The sequence below is a fragment of the Frankliniella occidentalis genome, unplaced genomic scaffold, assembly GCF_000697945.3.
Source record: "Frankliniella occidentalis isolate FOCC.00 unplaced genomic scaffold, Focc_3.1 Scaffold39, whole genome shotgun sequence".
Classification (NCBI taxonomy): Eukaryota; Metazoa; Arthropoda; class Insecta; order Thysanoptera; family Thripidae; genus Frankliniella; species Frankliniella occidentalis.
The window spans coordinates 185,295-190,425 of NW_026267169.1; the positions used below are offsets into that span (position 1 = coordinate 185,295).

General features: G+C 65.7%; 1 protein-coding gene across 3 annotated transcripts in view; it reads right to left on the reverse strand.

Moving 5' to 3' along the window:
- Positions 1 to 5,131, reverse strand: part of LOC113215748 (brain tumor protein) — a 50,493-nt gene that overhangs the window by 37,307 nt on the left and 8,055 nt on the right. Inside the window, exon 1 of one of the 3 annotated variants that reach the window (XM_026435422.2) lies at positions 1,394 to 1,859. The exons of the other annotated variants lie outside the window; for them this stretch is intronic. The gene's annotated coding sequence lies outside the window, so the exon portion shown is untranslated. Of the gene's footprint in view, positions 1 to 1,393; positions 1,860 to 5,131 lie in introns of those variants that run through there. 3 annotated transcript variants of the gene reach the window in all.

The window sequence follows — 5,131 nt, forward strand, 5'->3', positions numbered from 1 at the left end:
CCCACCCCGGCGCGCCCTGCCGCGGGGCCGCGCCGTGCCGAGCAGCACGCCGAGCTGTGGCAACAGGACGTACATGCCACCCCGCTCCCCGCGCCTCCCCTCGCCCGCCTAACGCCCTTTGTTCTTTTGCGCCACACCCTCGGAGCTCCATTTGAATTTCCCGCCATTCGGGAATGGAAACGAAAACTCGGGAAAGAAAAACATCTTGTCGCGGGACGGGCCGAGTTCTGTTCGCAGCAGAGAGAGGGGGCGCCTCCGAAGCAGCAGAGAGGGGAAGGGACGGCCGACTCCGGCGGGTGCGACGACACCAGGAAACACACCCGCGCCGAAGACCCGTCTCTGCCGCTCCGGTTTATTCGGAGGCGGAGATCAAATGAAGCAATCTGAATATCGAGCAGGCCAGCCCGGCTCCTGGCCGGCGGCAGTGGCAGCAGCAGCAGCTGGCTCTGAAGCAGACTGTGCGAGCGAGAAGCGGCTAGCGGAGCGGGCCTCGAATGAGCGTCAGGGAAGACAGACGAGTCGAGCCCTGGCACCCCCGCGACACTCGTTCTTCTTTATTTCGCGCTCACGCCCGCCCCCGCTCACACAATCACACCTTCGGCCCCCTGAGTGGCGGTCGTAAGTCGTCGTGCTGCTGTAGGTGGCCCTGCTGCAAGGAGATTTCCTCCGGGGCGGCATGCGGGACATACATAGGGTGCGCGAGGATATCGCCAGGATCCGGCTCCTGAAGGACGATCACAATGCGCCCACCCCGCCCCGCCCTCCTCGCCTCTTTGTGTCGGCCGAGACAGGAAGCGATGAAAAAGGAGAAAGAAAAAGGTCCCAGGGGAACAGCTGTGCGGCCGCCGCTGGTGTTCGAACCTCCGGCCGGCCAGGGTCGCTATCGGGGCGGAGCAGGGCGGAGCGTGACGGGCCGGAGGCAGCGGGGATGGAGCGGGTCCTTTGTCCTGCCCCGCGCTGGACCCCGAGGCTGGGCGGGCGGAAGCAGATGGGGGAAAGTGCACCGGGGCGAGGGTGGTCCTCAGCGTTCAGGATCCGAGATCAACGATCAACCACCGTCACTAAACCCTGCGATCCCCTCCCATGAGGGTGCGTCACCGACACGTCATTTCGTAAACGTCAGAACGCGACAACAACGCGAAAGGAAGACCCGACCGCCTGAACATCACTCTAGGACATCGACTTGACCTCACCGAATGTGACGCCAGGACCGTTTAGAGCAGTGCTTCACTGGAGCGTCACCAGGACGACGTAGAGGTGTCACGTCGGGGCGCGATCATCCTGCGACGACCCCGCAGAAGGTGAGCGACGCGACGCTGCGTCACCCGCTGCTGTGGTTCGCCGTCCCCTGTGACAGCCCACCCCGCACCCACCGAGCAGTCGGAATACTCACCTAAGCTTTTCTCCGCACAAACAGACAGAGGCGCCTGTTCATCCGTGCGTCTGGCGCCTCCCATTCAGGATCCGGTGAGCCACAATGGGGCACTGGTAAAACTTGTCCTCGGCGGGCACCCGGAGGGTCGCCGTCGTCCGTCACTTGGCACTGACACTCACACCCACAAACGCGCGGGCGGCGAGCTGCGGCACTTGGGGCCCAACACACTCACACACGCGCAGGCGAGCGCGCGAACACACACACACAACAGGTAAACAAAGAGCCTCCTGCGCTTGGCTGGGGCGCTAAGATGCGCCGGCCCGGGGATGCTTCGGGGCGGCCCGGCTCGGCTCCGCTCGGCTCGAACTCCGCTGGGTCGGCTCGACTCGGCTCCGTGCGCTGGCGTCGTCCCTTCGAGGACCACCACGAGAGACGGTCGGGTCGGGTCGACGAGTCGCTGGAGCTGACTAGACTTGAACTGAACGGAGAACGCTCCCCTCCGAGGCGTTGCCAGGCGTTGCCTCGCTGAGCAGGGCGAGCAGGACGAGCTCGAGCCGGCCATGCAGCCCGCCGGCCAGGACGAGAGGGAGCCGAGCCGAGCCGAGCGGGGCCGAGCGGGGAGGGGGAGAGCAAGCGGCGCCGCCATTGGCCAGCGCCTCCCCCTCCCCAGCGCGGCGCAGGGGTAGAGGGCGCTCGGGCTCACCCCCCGGGAACGCCGCCGCCGCCCGCCGCACCCCTCCGTACCCCGCCCCGCCGGGCTGCGCCGGGTGCTGCGCGGCTCTTTGTTTGGGTACCCGTGCTCCCGCTACCCGTCGCACGCAGGAGGGGAGGGGTGGGGGGGGGCTCGTGCGATCGGCGGAGAGCTGCGTCGTCGACGTCGCTCGCCATCCAAACCTCCCATTAGCCTGTTTTTGTCCGGGAGACAAAGTACATTGCAGTCGGCGTGGTCTAACTTTGCCCTGCGGGGGCGGTGGGCGACACGACGATGGGGCGGGCGGTCCGGCCACCGCTACTACTTCCACTACCCGCGGGGAAGGAAGTAAGAGATTCGGAGAGAGCTGTCGTGCGAGTTGGGCGCTACGTGCTGAAGTTCCCCTCGTCGCTCGCAAGTTTCCCGCAGCAGAACCACCGCTTTCCTACCCGTCCCCACCCCCTGCTGCGGGTGTCAGGTAGCTGAACTGTGAACCGGGGCAGGCCTCGCACCGCCACCGCGTACATGTACTCGCACGGGGCGCGCCGGGGAGGTGCGGAGCCTGCAGAGCAGCCACAGGTACCGACCCACCCTCGCTAGCCTCGCGCCAGGCCCGGACGCGCCCCCCAAGCCTCGCCGGCAGAACAAAGGGAGGACCTCGACCGTTGCGCCGCTGCTGAGCCCGCGCGCGCCACCCCTCGCCGCGCCCCGGGACGCCCCTCCGGATAGCCTCGCGCGGAGCGTCACCCGGGCGTCGCTGGGCGTCTGCTTCTGGCACTGGGATGTTGTTGGCCCAGCCGGACATCCGAGCCCGGAACGCGCTTCAGATCCGACATGATCAAGAGCCCAAGGGCCTAACTTCAGCCTGGCGTCGACCCTAGCGTCGCTCTAGCTTGCGCAACCCCAGTTAACCGGTCCTCACCGGTATAGCTCCCGCCCGGGGCTGCGGGGTGGGTAGGGTACCCTCTCAGCCCGAGGTGGAGACGCGGGCGTCACACAGAGGGACAGGGATTGACGAAGAGGAGAGGGGCGCCACCGGTCAGGGAAAAAAATACAGGCAGAGGCAAGCGGGGGTGGACAGCCAACGGACAGCCTGCACGCACAACACAGGCGCTTGCCCTCCCTTTGTCTGTCCACCTCTGGCGTCCACCGACTGTCCCCGCCCCGCCCCGCCCGGCTGCAACCCCTGACAGCCACCCTCAGGCCCACCCCGCCCCGAGCCGCCGCGCCGCGCCACGCCACTCCGCGCGCCCCGAGCCCACCCCAAAGCCATCGGCCCCCTCCGTACTGTTGCTGCTGCAGCGCTGTCTGCTCGCTCGCTCTCTCCCTCCGTCCCTCTCTTTCCTCCCCCCTCTCCCTCTCTCATTCCGTTTCTCTCTCCGTCTGTCTCTCTCCCGCCGCCGCACGGCACGACTCACCCCTTCAAGTCTCCCTTATTCATTACCCCCCCCCCCTTCCCCCAGCGGTGTTCAGCCGAGCGGCGGCCTGGGGGTCGGCAGAGCTAGCGGCGGCAGCGGCGGCGTCCCCGCAAAGGCGTCGCAGGCGTCGTCCCCACCCCCACCGGCGAGGCGACGGCGGGGTCCTCGACTGCGGCGTCTGGTCTGGGACAGCGACAGCAGTGGTGGCGTTCGGTACAAGACACGGGCGTACACAGGTCTTCGACTCTCCGAATGTTGTTCGAGACCCAATTAGAAAATTACCCGTAAATACATTTTGTTCATCTTTTAAACCCCTGATGAGGATGAAACTTAAAACTTTGAAAGTAGTTTAGGCCTTTCAATCAAGGCTTAAAAGATAACCATATTATGGAGTGAAATAAGGGCGCACGAATCCTATGTCCTTTGTTTGAGCTCCGAGAGAACTAGAAAAGGGCGGGGGCGGGAGGGGGTTGTTAAAGTGTGAGTGAGAGACATGGATGGTATAAGGGCGAGGGAGAGGCATGAGGTTCGGCCCTTCGCTCCCGCTCGAGGGTACGTCACGAGTAGAGAGGAGCGTGCTCCGCCGGGGGGTTGGCGGGTGGGGGGTGGGGGGTGCTGACCCTCCCGCTTCGAGTTCACCGTGGCCACTGAACTCGACTCGCGCGCGGGGCTCGAGCAGCGCTCCCGCAGTAACACTACAGGCCCTGATAGATGATGGCATCGGATGGGGGATGGGGGGCGCGCGCGGGAAGGGCCGTGTGGCGCAGTTGTTGCACAAGGTGACGGCGGCGGTGTAGGAGGAGGGCAGGGGGTAGCGCAAGCGGTGGCGAAACTGCAGCGCGTTTTGTAAACACAGCAGCGTACAAATCATTTCGCAGCTAATATACTCTTTGTTTTAACCAAGTGGCAAAATGATGGCAAGTTGTTGGTACTGTAGGTCTTCCCCCCCGCGCAGGCTGCCGCCGCCGCTCGGCTCACAGCTCCGCGCGCACTCCCCCAGGCCGGCTGGCCCGACAGACGCGTGCTGGGCGCGTGCTCCGGGGGAGGGCGGCTGCGCGGCGGCGGCGCGGGTCGCGGCTCAGGGCGCGCTGCTGCTACTCACCGCACACCGCCTACAGCGCGAGCAGAGCGAGCAGAGCGAGCGAGAGCGAGAGAGAAAGAGAGCGAGAGAGAAAGAAACATAATCAAATCCACATTGGCCGCTGAATTTTTTCCCTCCTCGCTCTCGCACCCTGTTAGCGTAATGCGGCTCTAACGGACAATCATGCGTGCGGGCGGATGGCGCGCGGGTCCGCGGGGCTCGGGGCAGAGCGCGCTGAGCGGCCCCTTGAGGCTCTCGGGGCAGAGCAGAGGGACGAGGACGGGACGCAGCAGCGGAACTGGACGCGAGGGTCCGGCCGCCGCAGGGGACCGCAGGCAGGGGACGCAGCACCGCAGCAGCGCGCAGCACAAGCACAAAATAGCAATTAATCGGCACGGCACCGGAGCAAGGCGCCTTTGTGTCTCGTCTCGGTCACTACGGACCGTTTGTCAGAGCGGCCGTCAGTCACCCGATGTGACGCGCGGAATTTCGAGGGGGTTGGGGTTTGCCTTAGTTGGCCGGTTCCGCCCGGGTTTGGAGGGGTCGCGGACGCGTGGCTCTTTTAA